General features: G+C 41.6%; 1 protein-coding gene across 16 annotated transcripts in view; it reads left to right on the top strand.

Moving 5' to 3' along the window:
* The window catches only part of CTIF (cap binding complex dependent translation initiation factor), a 490358-nt gene that overhangs the window by 73830 nt on the left and 398902 nt on the right, over positions 1-17626 (top strand). For 4 of the 16 annotated variants that reach the window (XM_072605154.1, XM_072605162.1, XM_072605147.1 and 1 more), the window contains one exon: positions 6449-6545. The exons of the other annotated variants lie outside the window; for them this stretch is intronic. The gene's annotated coding sequence lies outside the window, so the exon portion shown is untranslated. The remainder of the gene's footprint in view (positions 1-6448; positions 6546-17626) is intronic. 16 annotated transcript variants of the gene reach the window in all.

Below are 17626 nucleotides of genomic sequence, written 5' to 3'. Positions count from 1 at the left end.
AGACTCCTAGGAATATTGTAGCCAAATTCCAGAACTTCCAGGTCAAAGAGAAAATCTGCAAGCAGCCAGAAAGAAAAAACTTGAATATTGTGGAATACAATCAGGATACCACAAGATCTAGCAGCTTCTACATTAAGGGACTGAAGGACTTGGAATATGATATTCCAGAAGGCAAAGGAACTAGGATTAAAACCAAGAATCCTCTACCCAGCAAAATGGATTGTAATACTTCAGGGAAAAAAAATAGTCATTCAGTGAAATAGAGGACTTTCAAGCATTCTTGATGAAAAGAACAGAGCTGAATAGAAAATTTGATTTTCAAACACAAGAATCAAGAGAAGCATGAAAAGTTAAACAGGAAAGAGAAATCATAAAGGACTTACTAAAGCTGAACTGTTTACATTTCTACATGAAAAGGTAATAATTGTAACTCTTGAGACTTCTCAATATTTAGGTACTTGGAGGGATTATATACATATAGATAAAGGGCACAGGGTAAGTTGAATAGGAAGGGATGACATCTGAAAAATAAAAGTAAGGGGTGAAGGAATATATTGGGAGGAGAAAGGGAGAAATAGAATGGGTCAAATTATCCCTCACATAAAAGAAGCAAGAAAAAACTTTTTCAATGGAATGGAAGAGGGGGGAGGTAAGAGGGAAAAAGTGAACCTTACTCATCACATTTGACTTAAGGAGGGAATAACATGCACACTCAGTTTTCTGTGAAAATTTATCTTAATACTTCCAGAAAGTAGGGGAGAAAGGAATAAGTGATGGGGAAGGGATGATGGAAGGGAGGGCAAATGGGAGGAGGGGATAATTAGAAGTGAACACTTTTGAAGAGGGGTAGGGTCAAAAGAGAGAATAGAATGGGGGGTAGGATACCATGGAGGGAAATATAGTTAGTCTTTCACAACATGACTTTTACAGAAGTCATGTATACACATGTATAATATATATAAATTGCTTGCCTTCTCAGTGGGGATGGGTGGGGAGAGAGGAAGGGAGACAAATTGAAACTCAAAGTTTTAAAAACGAATGTTAAAAATTCATGCAACTGGGAAATAAGATATACAGGCAGTGGGGTATAGAAATCCATCTTGCCCTACAAGGAAATAGAGAGGATGGGGATAAGGGAAGGGAGGGGTGTGATAGAAGGGAGGACAAATTGGGGGTGGGCTGTCTTGGGGTGGGCAGAGGGGAGAGATGGGGAGAAAATTTGGAACTCACAATCGTGGGGAAATGAATGATGAAAACTAAAAATAAATAAATAAATATTTTAAAAACCCCAAAACATTGGTTGTGTTACTACCAGATTACAGGATTGGAAAGAACCTCAGTGACCACTTAGTCTGATCCTTATACAAATGAGAATCCCAATTACAATACACACAATAAATGATCACCTAGGATCTTCTTGAAGTCCTTCATAACCTAGTTCCCTCCTACTTTTCAGTCTTCTTATACTTTATTCCCCTCCGTGTACTCTTGAATCCAGTGACATTAGTCTCCTGGGTCTTTCACAAATAAAACACTCCATCTCTCAGCTCTGGACATTTTCTCTGGCTGGAATGCTCTCCCTCCCTATCTATGCTTTCTGGCTTCCTTTAAGTCCCAACTAAAATTCTAACTTCTTCTCAACCTTTTCCAACTCCTCATAATTCTAGTGCCTTTCCTCTGGTAATTATTTCTTATTTAGGCAGTATTTAACTTGTGTATTCATATTTGTTTGCATATTGTTTCCCCTGTTAGATTGAGAGCTCCTCAAGGGTAGGGCTGTCTTTTGCCTCTTTGTATTTCCAGAGCTTAGCACAGTGCGTGGTACATAGTAGGTGCTTAATAAATATTGATTGATTGAAGACCTCCAGTGACGGAGGACCCCCCCCCCCCCCCCCCCGCCCCGAAGCAACTCATTCTGCTTCTGGATAACTCTGATTGTTTGCAAGTTCTTTATTCATTCTTTTAGCAACTTTTATGCATTGCTTCTTGTTCTGCTCTTTAGAGCAAGTTGAATCCCTCATACATGTGATAGATTGCCTTTAAGGCAGTCCTTCTCTCCCCACCTCCCAGTCTTCTTTTCTCCAGGTTTAAAACTCCCTGATTCCTTTAGGGGATCCTCATGTTGCAAAGACTCAAGACCTTTTTCTCTTCTGTTTAGCTTCCTCTGAATGTTCTCCATTTTCTCAGTGTCCTTCCTAGAGGACCAGTTTAGTCATGTTTCAATCATGTCAGAGTCTTCATGACCCCATTTGGGATTTTCTTAGCAGAGATACTGGAGCGATTTCCATTTCCTTTTCCTACTTATTTGACTGATGAGGAAAGTGGGACAAACAGGGTTAAATGACTTGCCCACGGTCACACAGCTAGTAAATGTCTGAGGTCAGATTTGAACTCAGATCTTCCTGACTCCAGCCCTGGCACTCTTACCTACTGCACCACCTATCTTTCCCTTCCTAGAGGATGTGGGAGGAGGAAAATCATCCTAAAATATGTAACTTGTGGAGGCAGAAATAGAGAATTGTTCATTAGTGCTCTGATCTTATAACTATTCAGGTTACAGAGTGTTTGGGGGTTTGTATACTTAAATATTGCACTTTCTAAATGCTTAGGCATAGACAGACTCTTCTCAGGTGGATCCAGGCTAGGTTTGTCATTAATGCAGCGGAAGGTTAGGGAGAGTTAGAAAGTCTTCTCTTTATAAGTAAAGGATCTTTTCCTTTGTCTCCAGAGAACTGGAAACAGTTCTCTGCAAACAGCTGCCTTTGTAGGGCATGGAAGTTAAACCTAGACCCATGACTCAGCTCTTGTGCAAAGCTTTCTGGGATTTCAGGTACGACTGAATTCAGCTCCATTGGCCTAATAGTGCAGCAGGTAAGAGATACACTTTTCTGAGTCTCCTGTATCTGTTTGGTCACTCACCCTTAGTGAGGAAGGAGATTAAATGTTGTTTATATGTTTCTTTTATGACGTGGAAGAAGGATTGTACTTGTTCTGCTAGGCCTTAGAGGGTAGAGCTGGGAGCAGTGGGTAGAAGCTGAAGAGTGACAGATTTGGTCCTGAGCTAAAAGAAGACATTGGTTTTTTTAAATGAAATTGTAGAATCTTAGCACTTGGGGCCCCTAAAGATTCTCTAGTCCAGAGATGTCAAACTTATGGCCCACAAAACTCCTGAGTGCAGCCAGAGAGATTCAAATGAAATTGGAAAATATTTAACAAAATAAATAAAAATACATCACAACATAATATTAACATGGTTTTCCAAGTCAATATGTGGTCTGCTTTGAGTTTGGCACTGCTTACTAGATTCTAGTCTAAATCCCTTATTGTACAGATGAGGTTCCTGAAGCCTAGAGAGGGGAAGGCTTGCCCAGCGTTCCTCAGCTGATCTGTGAGAATGCTACAACCCAAACTGTGCCTCCTGACTCTTGAGTTCAGAGCTCTTTCTACAGTGTTACTTGACTTCTTTTCTCCCCCATTCCCTTTAGATTACAAAGTTTTGAGGGCAGGTACCTTGGGGCTCCACTTTTTTTGTATGCTGCTCAGTGACTAAAACAGTACCCTGCACATGCTGTATGCGGTGAAAACATGATTGACAAAGTGACGATTAGAAAAGTTTGATAAGCATTGCTACTACTCATCTTGTCTACTGTGCTTGGTTACCCTGAGCAGAAGAGAAAGAAGTAACAACCAAATGTACAGTCTTTATTCTGAGACAAAACACCTGCCCTTTAGCCTGTTCCCTTTTTTTTCCCCATGGTGAATCTGTTCCTCAGTCTCCTGAGCTTAGAGGCATGAGCTAACCCTGCATAGACAGCTGGATGCTTCTTCCACGCCTAACTGGGCCTTCACCTGACCCCTCGGGGCTGCAATCCCAAACCAAGAATCTCTGAAGCAAGAGACCTCCACATTTATAATACTTTACCCCTCCTACCAGCTACTAGAGATTTGAGTTACTAGGGGGAGAGGAAAGAGGGAGTAGGGAGAGAAGCCTGTATCTGTCACCCTTCCCAGTACTCCAAGACTGAGGGTCATGGAATCATCGCTTCAGAGTTGAAAGGGACTTTAGAAGTAATGTAGTTCAACCCCTTCACTTTAGAGGAGGGAAAACTGAGTCCAAGAAAAGTGAAATAACTTGCTGTAGGTTGCACAGCGAGTGGCAGAACCGAGATTCAAACTTAGGACCTTAGACTCCAAGTCCATAACTCTTTCCCTTGTAGTTGTATCATCTCTTCTCAGTCTTTCCTAGTTTTCAGTGAATTTTTCAGGTGTGTTGTTTTTCAGTGGCAGTTCCTTATCTCCCCCTTTCCTGCCTTCCTCCATAGTCTATGTCCTTCTAAGACTCTTCCTGGATACTGTTTAGGATAAGAATGTGTTAGATGAGAGGGTCTAGAATAAGAAGAAATCCCTTCCGGATTGGAGGTCCAGGTATGAAAATAGCAATGTCCTGCCTTTCATACCATGTTTCTGTCTTCTTGTGTTTCTTCTGTAAATTTCTTTTTTGAAAAAGTCGAGAGACTTGACCAATGGAGATGCTATTAATATAGGTAATAGAGCATTCAGAATTCTGTCTGCCTGCCACACCCTCCCTGACCGGCAAGACTAACCTGTCTGGGGAGCCATGGCTGTTGCTAAAGCCTCAGCTGCCCCAACTACAGGCTGTTCCCACAGCTGGAAACTTGCTCACTCACACAGGTAGAATGTTGACAGTGAAGGAAGAGTCTACAATTAAGGGATGATAATAACAGTGATGAAAAGTTCTGATGGACTTTCATCATATTACTCTGTAAGGGTACTAAAGTTGTTTATAGATAATGATCTAACACCATCTTGCAAAAAGAATCCTTGTGATGTAGCTAAGAAGTATTTAATATTATGCCCATTTCCCAGTGATAAAATCAAGGCAAAGAGAAGTTAAACAAATTTCCCAGGGTGAAGCTCAAATGACAGGGTGGTTTATTGGCTCCTCATCTGTGTTTTCACATACATTTTCCCCTCCCAGTTCATTTTCTGTCTCATCAATCTGTTTACAACTGCATTTCAAAGAAATAACAAAAATATTCATCTTTCAGGGCAAATTATCCATGGCCGTTTTCATTAGTCAACCAGTCAACAAGCAGTTATGTGCCAGAAACTGTACTGGATTTTGAAGAATCAAATATAAGGAATGAAACAATCCCTACTCCTAGTGAGCTTATATCTTAATGGAGGAGAAAGTATATATAAAACTTATAATAATAATAACAATAATTATACATATTATTTATATAGTTCACTAAGGTTGGCAACTTGCTTTATAAACATTTCATTTTATCCTCCCAATAAACCTGGAATGTAGGTGCCATTGTTATCCCCATTTTACAGATGAGGAAACTGAGGCAGACTGCAAGTCAATGATCTGTCCAGGGCCATAGAGCTAGTAGGAGTCTGGGATGGGATTTGAATTTCGGTCTTCCTGATTCGAGGCTGAGTACTCTGTCTACTCTACACCTAGCAGCCTATCTACACAGAATAAGTAAAATAAATGTAAACTATTTAAATACAAGATAGTTTGGGTGGAAACACACTAACAGTTGGGGGAATCAGGAAGGGATTCAAGCAGAAGGTGAGCTGTGTTTTGAAAGAAGAGAAAGACTCTGTGAGGTGAACGAGAAGAGAGAGAGCGTATGTTCCAGGTATATGGGACAGTTGATGCAAAGGCATGGAGATTGGTGATGGAGTGTGCATGAGCACTTTGTTGAATCTAAGGGTAGAGAGGAGTAGCAGCTGAAAAGAAAGCACCAATAAACAGTCTAGCACTTGTCATTGATTCTTCCTCCTTTCTCCTATCCAGCCTGTTGCCAAGTCTCCTCTGTTTTCTTATTGTTCACTTGTTTCAGTCATGTCTGACTCTTTGTGACCACATTTGGAGATTTCTTAGCAAAGATACTGGAGTGGTTTGGATTCTCCAGATCATTTTACAGATGAGGAAACTGAGGCAAACAGAGTTAAATGACTTGCCCAAGGTAATACAGCTAGTGTCTGAGGTGAGATTTGAACTCAGTCTTCCTGACTCCAGGCCTGGCACACCATCCAATGTGCCACCTAGCTGCCCCCTCATCTTTTTACCTCTACAGTATCTTTTATATTCTTCTTCTCCACTTACATAAGTAACTGTGACCGTGATTTATATTAAACCCTCAACACCTCTTACCTGGATTATTCTAATAGTTTTCTAATAGTTTCTAATAGTTTTCTCCTTGCTTCTATAAACAGATGCTAAATTAATCCTCTTTTCATGAAACTCCAATGACTTCTTTTTGCCTCTAGGATAAAATATAAACTCTTCTACTCTTCACAGTCTAATTAACAGCCTCCCTTTCCAGGTTTATTGTATATTATGCATCATATGTCACAGCTGAACAGCCCTACTTGTAGTCACCATACATGATATTTCATCTCCTCTCTCCAGGCATACTATTTCCTCTTGGATATTCCCTGGACCTTGACCCTCCCACCAGGAGTTGGGAGTTCTTCAGAGGGAGGCCACTACTGTCAGCACTCTGAAGGTAACCCTGAGTGGCTAGGTTTCTAGTGCTGTCACCCATGAGTTTCCACTGCTGTGCTTCACATTAACAAATGACTGTTTAGACTTTATTAGCTTTTAGGAAAAGATGCTCAGTAAGATGGTATGGTAAGAAAAGAAAAAAAAAACACTTGTCACAAAACATTTCCTTCCGAAGTTTGAGGGAAACTCTTCCACAAATACGTAGAGGTCCTCAGGAAGAGTGGGTCAAACTTAGAATACCTGGGTAACAAGGCACACTACTGTGTGGATATAACAAAGGGGTAACTCACAACTCCTGATGCTTCATGGTCAGGGTGGTAGTTCTTCCTTTAGTTCACAGCTGGAATTCTTCTTTGTTACAAGCAGTCATACGTTTTGAAGATTTCTTCCTCTTTAGGTCTTTTCTGTCTTTGTGTTTCTCTTCGGGTAACCTGGATGCAGCCCAAGGGCCTTGACAGTCACCAGATATTTTCTGTGTGGCATCATCCAACTTCTTGCAGTGGTTTAGGCACTATAATCCTTTTGTATTGATTAAAGACTTGTTCACATATTTGTGGGGAAATTCTTTAACACTTAGTACTCTGCTGGTTAATATGTTGATTCAATTGTGGTATCTGGGTCTTTGGTGAAGACATGGATTGAACTTCAGGGTGGAAGGGGGTAGGGAGATGTTTCACATTCCTCCACCCTTAACATTCTTCCCCCATTTGCTATCCTTAGTAATTCCACAGGTGTTCTTTTCAACAAATCCTGTGTGGCAGACTTTAGAGGCAATCCAGAAATTAATTCTTTTTTTTTTTTTTAATTTAACTTTTAACATTTATTTTCACACAATTTTGGGTTACAAATTTTCTCCCCTTTTCTCCCCTCCCCCCCACCCAAACCCGAGCTTTCTAATTGCCCCTGTGACCTATCTGCTCTCTCCTCTATCCTCCCTCCCTGCCCTTGTCTCCGTCTTCTCTTTTGTCCTGTAGGGCCAGATAGCTTTCTTGACCCCTTAACCTGTATTTCTTGTTACCCAGTGGTAAGAACATTACATTTGGTCCTAACACTTTGAGTTCCAACTTCTTTAGCTCCCTCCCTCTCCACCCCTTCCCCTTGGAAGACAGGCAATTCAATATAGGCCATATCTGTTTAGTTTTGCAAATGATTTCCATAATAGTTGTGTTGTATAGGACTAACTATATTTCCCTCCATCCTATCCTGTCCCCCTTTACTTCTATTTTCTTATGGTCCTTTCCCTCCCCATGAGTGTCGACCTCGTATTGCATTCTCCTCCCCATGCCCTCCCCTCCATCCTCCCCCCCACCCTGCTTGTGCCCCTGTCCCCCACTCTCCTGTATTATGAGATAGGTTTTCCTATCAAAATGAGTGTGCATTATATTCTTTCCTTTAGTGGAATGTGATGAGAGTAGACCTCATGTTTTTCTCTTGCCTCCCCTCTTTATCCCACCACTAATAAGTCTTTTGCTTGCCTCTTTTATGAGAGATAATTTGCCCCATATAACTTCTCCCTTTCTCCTCCCAATATTTCTCTCTCACTGCTTGATTTCATTTTTTTTTTAAGATATGATCCCATCCTCTTCAATTCACTCTGTGCACTCTGTCTCTATGTATGTGTGCGTGTGTGTGTGTGTACTCCCACCCAGTACCCAGATACTGAAATGTTTCAAGAGTTATAAATATTGTCTTTCCATGTAGGAATGTAAACAGTTCAACTTTAGTAAGTCCCTTATGACTTCTCTTTGCTGTTCACCTTTTCATGGTTCTCTTCATTCTTGTGTTAGAAAGTCAAATTTTCTTTCCAGCTCTGGTCTTTTCATCAGGAAAATTTGAAAGTCCTCTATTTCATTGAAAGACCATTTTTTCTCCTGAAGTATTATACTCAGTTTTGCTGGGTAGGTGATTCTTGGCTTCAGTCCTAGTTCCTTTGACTTCTGGAATATCCTATTCCATTCCCTTCTATCCCTCAATGTAGAGGGTGCCAGATCTTGTGCTATCCTGATTGTATTTCCACAATACTTGAATTGTTTCTTTCTAGCTGCTTGCAATATTTTCTCTTTCACCTGGGAATTCTGGAATTTGGCCACAATGCTCCTAGGAGTTTCTCTTTTTTGGATCTCTTTCATGCGGTGTTCTGCGGATTCCTTGAATATTTATTTTGCCTTCTGGTTCTAGAATCTCAGGGCAGTTTTCCTTGATAATTTCATGGAAGATGATGTCTAGGCTCTTCTTTTGATCATGGTTTTCAGGTAGTCCCAGAATTTTTACATTGTCTCTCCTGATTCTATTTTCCAGGTCAGTTGTTTTTCCAATAAGATATTTCACATTATCTTCCATTTTTCGAATCTGCGCAGTATGTTCTGAGATATCTGTCTTTCTCATAAAGTCCTTAGCGTTCATCCATACCATTCCAGTTTTGAAAGATCTATTTTCTTCAGTGAGCTTTTGAATCTCCTTTTCCATTTGGTTAATTCTGCTTTTGAAAGCATTCTTCTCCTCATTGGCCCCTTGCACCTCCCTTGCCAGCTGAGTTAGGCTAGTTCTCAAGGTGCCAATTTCTTCAAGATTTTTTTGGTTCTCCTTTAGCAGGGAGCTGATCTGCTTTTCATGCTTCTCCCTCATCCCTCTCATTTCCCTTCCCAGTCTTTCCTCCACCTCTCTAACTTGATTTTCAAAATTCCTCTTGAGCTCTTCCATGGCCCGAGCCCATTGGGTGGGCTACGACACAGAATCCTCGATTTCTGTGTCTTTGCCTGATGGCAAGCTTGTTCCTCCCCATCAGAAAGGAAGGGAGGAAGTGTCTTTTCTCTGATAAAGTACCCTTCAATAGTTTTATTTCTTTTCCCTTTTCTTGGCATTCTCTCCCACCAGTGGCCTGACCTCTGAATGTTCTCCTCACACCCACCTCGCCTCCTGGTCCTCCCAGCCAGCGTTTGGGGACTGAGATTCAAATGCTGCTTCCAGCCTTAGGGTTTTTGGCGGGGGCAGGGCTGCTATTCAGTGTTAAATTAAGTTCAGGTGCTGAGGTCAGGGGCAGGGCCGCCTCTCTGGCTCAGTTCCCTCAGGGGGTTTATGCATAGACCTTCCACAATGGATCCAGGCTCCCGCCTGCTTGGGGAGCCCCTGTCTGCAGCCACCTCTCAGCTTCTATCTCCTGGGGGGGCCCGAGCCATGGGGGTACCCTACTCCCCTCTCAACCCGCCAAAGAGACTCTCTCACCTACCCCCGTCAGTCACCTGTTGGTGGGGGGGCTTGTGCCGCCGCTGAAGATCCCGTCTCTGGAGCCTTCTCAGATCTGTGCCTCTCGGAGCCGCGGCCACCGCAGGTCTGGGCTGGGCTCCGCGTCTGCAGCGTGACGGACCTTTTGCGAGAGGTTTGCAAGTCCCTCTGTGGGTGGGTGGACCCGCGTGACCGCTGGAGGTCCTGTCCCCGTAGCCCGCTCGGATCTTTTCCTCATGGTGTCGTGGCCGCGGCGGGACTGCACTCTGCTCCCCGTCCCGGCGCCCAGTCGCGAAGGACCCCCCGCGAGAGGTTTGCAGGTCTCTCCGGAGCAGAAATCTCCCTCACTCCAATATTCCGTGGTCTTTGGGTGCAGAATTCGCCCTGGGTTGGTCCCCTCTAGCCGTTCTGTGGTTTGTGGGTTCGGAGCTATGTGTATGTGCGTCTTTCTACTTTGCCATCTTGGCTCCGCCCCCAGAAATTAACATTCTTGTACATTTCCAAATACATGTGATTCAACTTAATAAACAGATAACATTTTACAAAATTCTTATGGATTAACACCTATCTTAGTGCTTGCAAAAGGTCTTTCCTGCCCACCAAAACAATAAAGAAAAGTAAAAGGGAGAAGAAAATCAAGGCCCACATGGATCTGATGGGAAAGTCTGATCTCTCTAAAACTCCCACATCACATGAATTTCTCCCCACAGGGATTAAGGATCTGAGATTGACTAGAAGTTACCCCCTAAACCTAGATGAGTAATGAAACAATCCTGAGTGAAAATTCTTCTACTATTCTTTTTACCACACAGGAAGATCCAACTGGTTGTCTGGACAAAACATCTCCAAGTAATCCTTTCCATGGAGGGTGCCCCAAAATGTCTCCAGGCATTCCTTACTCTCATTGGGTAATCCTACTGGTGCTCCAGACAAAAATTTGCTCTGGGCTCATTCACCATAGGGCACCCCAGATGTTCCCCATAGATCCTTATCAATGCACAGAGCAATCCAAATGGAATGTCACTCATCCTTTGTCCTTTATATGCATGTTCGCACAGGCAATGAAACACATTCCCTCCTTAGCTCTATTTCTTAGCATCCTTAGCCTTGCTCAAAGCTCAGCTTGCTGCTAGCTCTCTCCCTCTTAAAAATTACTTTCTGTCTACCACATGTGTATTTTGTATTTACTTCCCATGTATATATTATTCCCCCAATGCTCTTTGAGGGTAGAGATGAGATTGGTTTTTGTATATACCAAACAGTGCTGGAATGTAGGAATGCTTGTTGCATTAAATGCTTGTTGAATGAAGGGATAGATAAATAGATAGGTAGATAGGTAGGTAGACTGATAGATAAATAGATAGATAGACAGATATAAATAAATGAGTAAACATGGTGGGGTTGCCTTTTCAGTTTTTAGTAAAAGTGTGTTGGGAATATCACCTTCTCTCAGCCTTCGTTCATCAATAAAATGAGGATAGAAATACTTTTACTATCTTCTCAGGATTATTGTAGGGATTAAATGAGATAATGTATATACAAAGTGACTGTACTTTGTGCATAAAGTACTTTGTAAATGTGAGTAGTAATTATTGTTCTTAGGTTTAGGTGAGCTAAAGTCCCCTGATAGTTTATCATGTTATGAAAGTGACCTTGGAATCCTGGAGGCCGTTCCAAGGGAGCACCAGCTTTAGCAGCTCTTTCCAAGTGAGAAATGCCTGGCATCTGAGCCAGCCTAGCTAATTTGGGAGAGGCTTATCAGCACAAGGCCAGTCATCAGGTGATTTTTTTTTTTTTTTACCACAACAAATCATAAACTGTCTACTAAAGCATAGAGGAGCTGTGATCCACATCCATGCAGGGAGTACCCACCCTCAGGAAGTCAGTGCTGAAGTCTCTTTACTGGTAGGGATGGTGATTCTAGGGATATTTATGGTCGTTGCCCTTAACTCATTTTCTTATTTGAGTCTCTTTCTGGTTTGCAAGGCTGGCATACAGTGAGAGAACTGCCTCTGGTTTCTGTTCCATGCTGTGCCCAAGGGGTACTCGGTACACATTGTGCTACTGGATATTGTGAATATATTAGAAAAACCTGCATTGGGACTGGAAGTCACTGTCTGCTACAGTGTCTTGTATTCTACTGGATAGCTCACCTCCTCCACTTTTCTACTGGATGGTCTGCCAAACTACAGCAAACCAGAATTTATTTATTCTGTTACTTAACACTTTATGTTTTCATGGTCTCTTCTTTAAATGTTCCACAGTCGCTTTCACATAGGCACAGACATCTCCCACCTGGCTGCACTCATTTTTCACCATCCCCCAGTGCTGGGTACCTTCTCCTTACCCCTTTTCAGCTTCCTTTTGTGAGTTGTCTTTCCTCACTAGATTGTAAGCTCCTTGAGGGTAGACACTGTCATTTTATATTTCTTTCCCATGAGCTCTTCACATGTCCCATGCCTGGTACGTAGTAGGTGTTTGTTGAGTTGTTTCAGTTGTGTCCCACTCTCCATGACTCCATTTGGGGTTTTCTTGGCAAAGACACTAGAGTAGTTTGCCATTTCTTTCTCTGGCTCATTTTGCAGATGAGGAGGACAACAGGGTTAAGTGACTTATCTAGGATCATGCAGCTGATAAGTGTTTGAGACTGAATTTGAACTCAGGTCTTACTAGCTGTGTGACCCTGAACAGATCACTTAACTATGTCTGCATTGATTTGATAGCATCTACCGTTCAGGGTTTTTGTAAAGGATATAATAAGATAATATTTGTAAAGTACTTTGCAAAACTTATAAAACAATATAAATGCTAGTTATTAGAATTATTGTTGTCATTGATACAGATTATCTTAGGTCTTTATTCAGAGTATTTCTGGTTACAGTTAACATATGGAGATCAGGAAGAAAGCCTCTAGGTGGGGAAATGTTAGCACTTTAATGAAAATCTTGGTTTGCTATGTATGGGAGATAGTGTGATGTCACAGAAAGCACACTTGGACTTGAAGTCAACAGATTTGGGTGAAAATCCTGACTCTTAACGCTGCATAGTTGTGTGATAAGGAGCAAGGCATTTACTCTCTGTGGTCCTTAGTTTCCTTATCTGTAAAATAGGAACAATAATATTTGTATTACCTGCCTCACAGCATCATTAATCATAAAGTGTTTTGCACAGGGATATGTGAATTTGTAATTATTGTTGTTTTTGTTACTGTGTGAAGCATCCAGACAGACCAGTGATTTCCCTGCAGTGCTGGAGTGCTGTAGCATTGCCCTTTTCTCTCTTGGAGAGAACTCCTCTTTCCCTGTGTATGCCAGATATTCTTATCTGTTGGCTACCCACACTGTGACTGCATTTTGCTGCTTCAGGGTACTCTCCCCAGGGCAATTTGATCTCTAGGTAGGGAGTTTGACAAGACATGTTTCCTCTTTCAGAATAAAGTGAGCCAGGGAAGAATGTTCTCCTAGAAGTGACTTGGAAGGTTGGCAAGTACAGGCTGGTGCTCTTCTCCTGCTGGGTTCAGACCAGAATGTCTCCAGGGATTCCTAGCTCACATAGGGCAATCTCACCTTCTCAATTCCTCGTGATTCTAGTGCCTTCCCTCTGTTGAGTCTTTCCTATTTATCTGGTATATAGCTTATTTTTGTATGTAGTTTTTTGCATGTTGTCTCTGCCATTAAATTGTGAGCTCCTCAAAGGCAGTCTTTTGCCTTTCTTTGTATCCCTAGCGCTTAGCACAGTGCCTGTACATAGTAGTCACTTAATAAAGGCTAACTGATTGACTGACCCTGAAATAAACTCTTGTAAAAAAGGAAAATGGTATTAGCAAGGCTTATCCTGTTCTTGACAAACCCGTATGACATCTGGGGATCACCACTTTCTCTTTCTGTGGACTTACAAACTGTCCTTCTAAGGATTAATCAGGATCATGGAGTCATAGTTTAATGAGTCCACTTTCTTCCTCATTTTGAAAATCAACCTGACATTTGCCTTCTTTATGTCCTGTCTCATTCTTGGTGACTTTTCTTTCTTTTTTTCCTCTTAATCTTATTGATATCATTTGTTTTTACATTATCCTCATTTCTTAATATAAGATTTTAAAAAGAGGGGGACAAGCCATCAGTAAGATCAGTCAACACTTCGACCATGTCTGATATATATTCCATATTCCTAGTTCCCTGCCCTCCACCCCATCTCTGAAAAGAAAGGAGGAAGGTATGTTTTCTCACCTCTTCTTTGAGGCTAAATTAGTCATTATCATGGGCAGCTAAGCAGAGTGCTGTGGATAGTGTGCTGGCCCTGGAGTCAGGAAGACTCATCTCTTTGAGTTCAAATCTGGCTATAGACACTTACTAGCTGTGTGACCCTGGGCAAGTCACTTAACTCTGTTGGCCTCAGTTTTCTCATTTGTAAATGAGCTGGAGATGGAAATGGCAAATCACTCCAGTATCTTTGCCAAGAAAACCCCAGATGGGGTCATGAAGAGTCTAAAATGACTGACCATCATGATCATTATCATATTCAATGCTCAGTTTCGTTTTTTCTTTTTTTGGGGGATCTTTCACTGTTTCATTAGGGAAAAGGAAAAACTCTTATAGCAGAAGGGATGATGTCTGGCCAGTGACTCAGAAATGAAGTTTCTTGGATAGAAGGAAATGGCCCTAAGTCTACCACTTAAAAAAAATTATGAAGCTCACATAGGTGAGCTCATGTACACATCAGTGAGGGAAAGTGAATGGGATTATTTCCAAGCTTACTGCTTTGACACTGGGTGTCCAAAGTGGGTTAATAAACATTCTGTTCCCCCTCCCCCTTCTCCCATGGATGACCACTCCTTTTGACCAGGGTTCTCTAGAAGTTGTCAGATAAGCACATCTCATGGCAAATAGCTATCTGTAGAAACAAAGGGGATGGCGTGGTTTAGGTATCAGCTGAGATACTGCCTTGTTAGAAGCCCATGTTTCCAGTGGTGTCATTGATCCTGAGGTTCCAAGGTTGGAAAGGTGGAGGTAAGAGATCACAAAAGCCTCTTTGGTCGGGACATGGGTTAGAATTCAGAGCTGGAAAAGGCTGGGAGATAGTTTGGTGTAGTAGAAAAAGTGCTAGCTCAAGACTGAAGGAACCTGGGTTCAAATCCCATCTCTGACTATCACTTCTATATCCTTTGACAAGTTTCTGTCTGCCTTATTTTCCTCCTCTGTCAATCAGCAAGCACATATTAGGCTCTTGCCTGTGCTCATCACTGGGGATACACATATAAGCAAAAAGAAAGAGTCTTTAATCTCAAGGAATTTGCATTCTCCCGGGGGAAACAGGAAGGGTGGCTTGAAATGGTGTGAAGTACACACTTGGGTACATAGTGGCTAAGTCTGGAGAATTAGGGATGGCTGATCTGGGCCTTGGGGCAGCTAGTATTCACGTGGATAGAGAGCTGAGCTTGGAGTCAGGAAAGGAAGATCTGAGTTCAAATCCAGCCTCTGACACTTTTTAGCTGTGTGACTCCGGTCAAGTCACTTAACCCTGTTTGCCTCAGTTTTCTCCAGTATCTTTGCCAAGAAAAGCCCAAATGAAGCTACAAAGAGTCGGGCACTACTGAAACAACTGAACATCATCATTTATGTATGTGTTGTCTTTCCTCATAGAAAGTAAGCCCCATGAGGTCAGGGGCTGTTTTGTTGTGGTCTTTTTATTTCCCAATGCTTGTTAATTGATCACGTACCACTCCAGACAATTTCACTTAGCTGTGAAAGTGGACCAATTAATAAAATTTAATAAGTGCCTCCTACATGCCAAGTACGTGCTATGCACTGAGGATATAAAAAGAGGCAAAAGACTATCCCTGGCCTCAAGGAGCTCACAGTCTGATAGGGGAGACAAAGTACCAGCTGTATACAGGGTAAACAGGAAATAATTAAAAGAGGAGAAGCCCTGGAATTAAGAGGGCTTTTTAATTATTTTTAATTTAATTTAATCTTTCTCATTGTCATTTCCATTATCTTCAAAATGGAGATTGTAAAACCTTCCAGGTATCCTTCACAGGTTTATGAAATGAAATGAGTCACTTTATGAACTTTAAAGCACTATATAGAGGCCAGCTGTTATTATGTGACTTGCCAGGTAGTATGAGGGGTAAGATTTGAACCCATGTTTCCCTGGGTCCCAGTCAATTCATTTTGCATTCATCATCCCCCTGCTGCCAAACAGGGTATGATGTCATAGTTGAATAATACTCCATACCCACTCTTGGGTCAGATCTATCCTGAAGGTGTGTGTTTCGAAGTTTTCCCTTTCATATTCATAAAATTAGAATATTGATAAGTATCTTTCAATTAATGGGACTGTTTTTCCAGAAAAAAAAGCAGTAACAGAATTTTTTAAAAATTCAGTATCTTCTCTTAAAAAATAGAAATATATTGGGTTTGAGAAGAGTGGAGATATGGGGGCTGGGCATCAGTCAGCATTTAAACACTTTCCATCATGTTTTTTTTTCTTTCCTTTGGCAAACTCACTGCTGTTTCTCTTTGGGACAAGTAACGTGTCATTTCATGATTTTTTTGTGAGTTCATTGTTACTCTTGCTCTCTCCACCTTTTTCTCTTTTGGCCTTAAACATGTGTGACTTTTCTACACCAGCATTTTGGTTGGATAGAAAGAGAACCTTACTTAAGCCTAATAGGCTTGGAAAGTCATGGACCTCAGGTGGGGGAGAACTCCTGTGTCAACATTCCCAAATTTAGCTGAGCATCCCAGCCCTGTTGCTCCCCTGGTGTTCAGCACTGACTCTGAAAGGGGTGGTGTTTTGGCACAGATCCATTTGGAATCAAGGCACATTGTGCAGCTGTCTGCACACACGCATTTAAGGCCATCTGTGCTAGAAACTCAGGCCTTTTAGGATCATCAGCCCACCCCTAAGCCCAGACCTGTGTGTTCAAAGGAAAGGATATTAGAAGGATAGGAGAAGAGAGGAAAAAAGGGTCATGAAATCCTAGAGGGCTTGGATAGATGAGGAGATTGAGACTCCAAGAGGTAAGTAAATTAACAAGCATTTTCTGTGCTAAGCTGCTACTGTGTTGGGAATACAATGACAAAAAGGAGATAAATAGTGCCTGACTTCAAAGAATTTCTATTTTATAAGGGGGGCATGATTATGTAAGTATATAAAATATAAGTACAGAAAAATTTTTAGTAGGACAGTGGGGGAAATCAGGAAAAGTTTCATATAGAAGCTGATACTTGAGTGGAACTTTGAAGGAAAAAGAGTATTATGAGGCAGAGGTGAGAAAGTGCTGGGCATGGGGAGGGCACGTGGGACGTGTGGCATGTTTTCTGTGACAAAGAGCAAGAAGACCAGTTTGGTACCATAGAATGTTTGAGAAAGGAAGTAATAATGTATAATAAGACTGGAAAGACAGATTGAAACGAAGTTGTGAAGGATAACAGAATTTATGTTTGATTTTCCTTTGCTTTCAGTTGTTTTTCAGTCGTGTTGATTCTTTGTGACCCCATTTGGAGTTTTCTTGGCAAAAATACTGGAGTGATTTACCATTTCTTTCTCCAGCTCATTTTACGGATGAGGAAACTGAGGCAAACGGTGAAGTGACTTGTCCAGGGTCACACAAGCTAGTAAGTTTCTGAGACTGGATTTGAATTCAGGAAGGTGAGTCTTCCTGACTCCAGGCCTGGCACTATATCCCCTGAATCACCTAGCTACACTTATTATATTTGATAGAAGACGCCTTTTGTATTTATTGAGTAGGGGACTGACATGGTCAGACCTCTTCTTAAAGAAAGTCACTTTGGCAACTTTGTAGACTATAGATTGAAGTGGGAGAAAATTGAATCAGGGAGACTAATTAAGAAACAA

This window comes from Notamacropus eugenii, chromosome 4, assembly GCF_028372415.1.
Source record: "Notamacropus eugenii isolate mMacEug1 chromosome 4, mMacEug1.pri_v2, whole genome shotgun sequence".
NCBI classification, from domain to species: Eukaryota; Metazoa; Chordata; class Mammalia; order Diprotodontia; family Macropodidae; genus Notamacropus; species Notamacropus eugenii.
The sequence above is the reverse complement of the archived record's forward strand: the minus strand, read 5'-3'. Positions and strand labels throughout refer to the sequence as shown.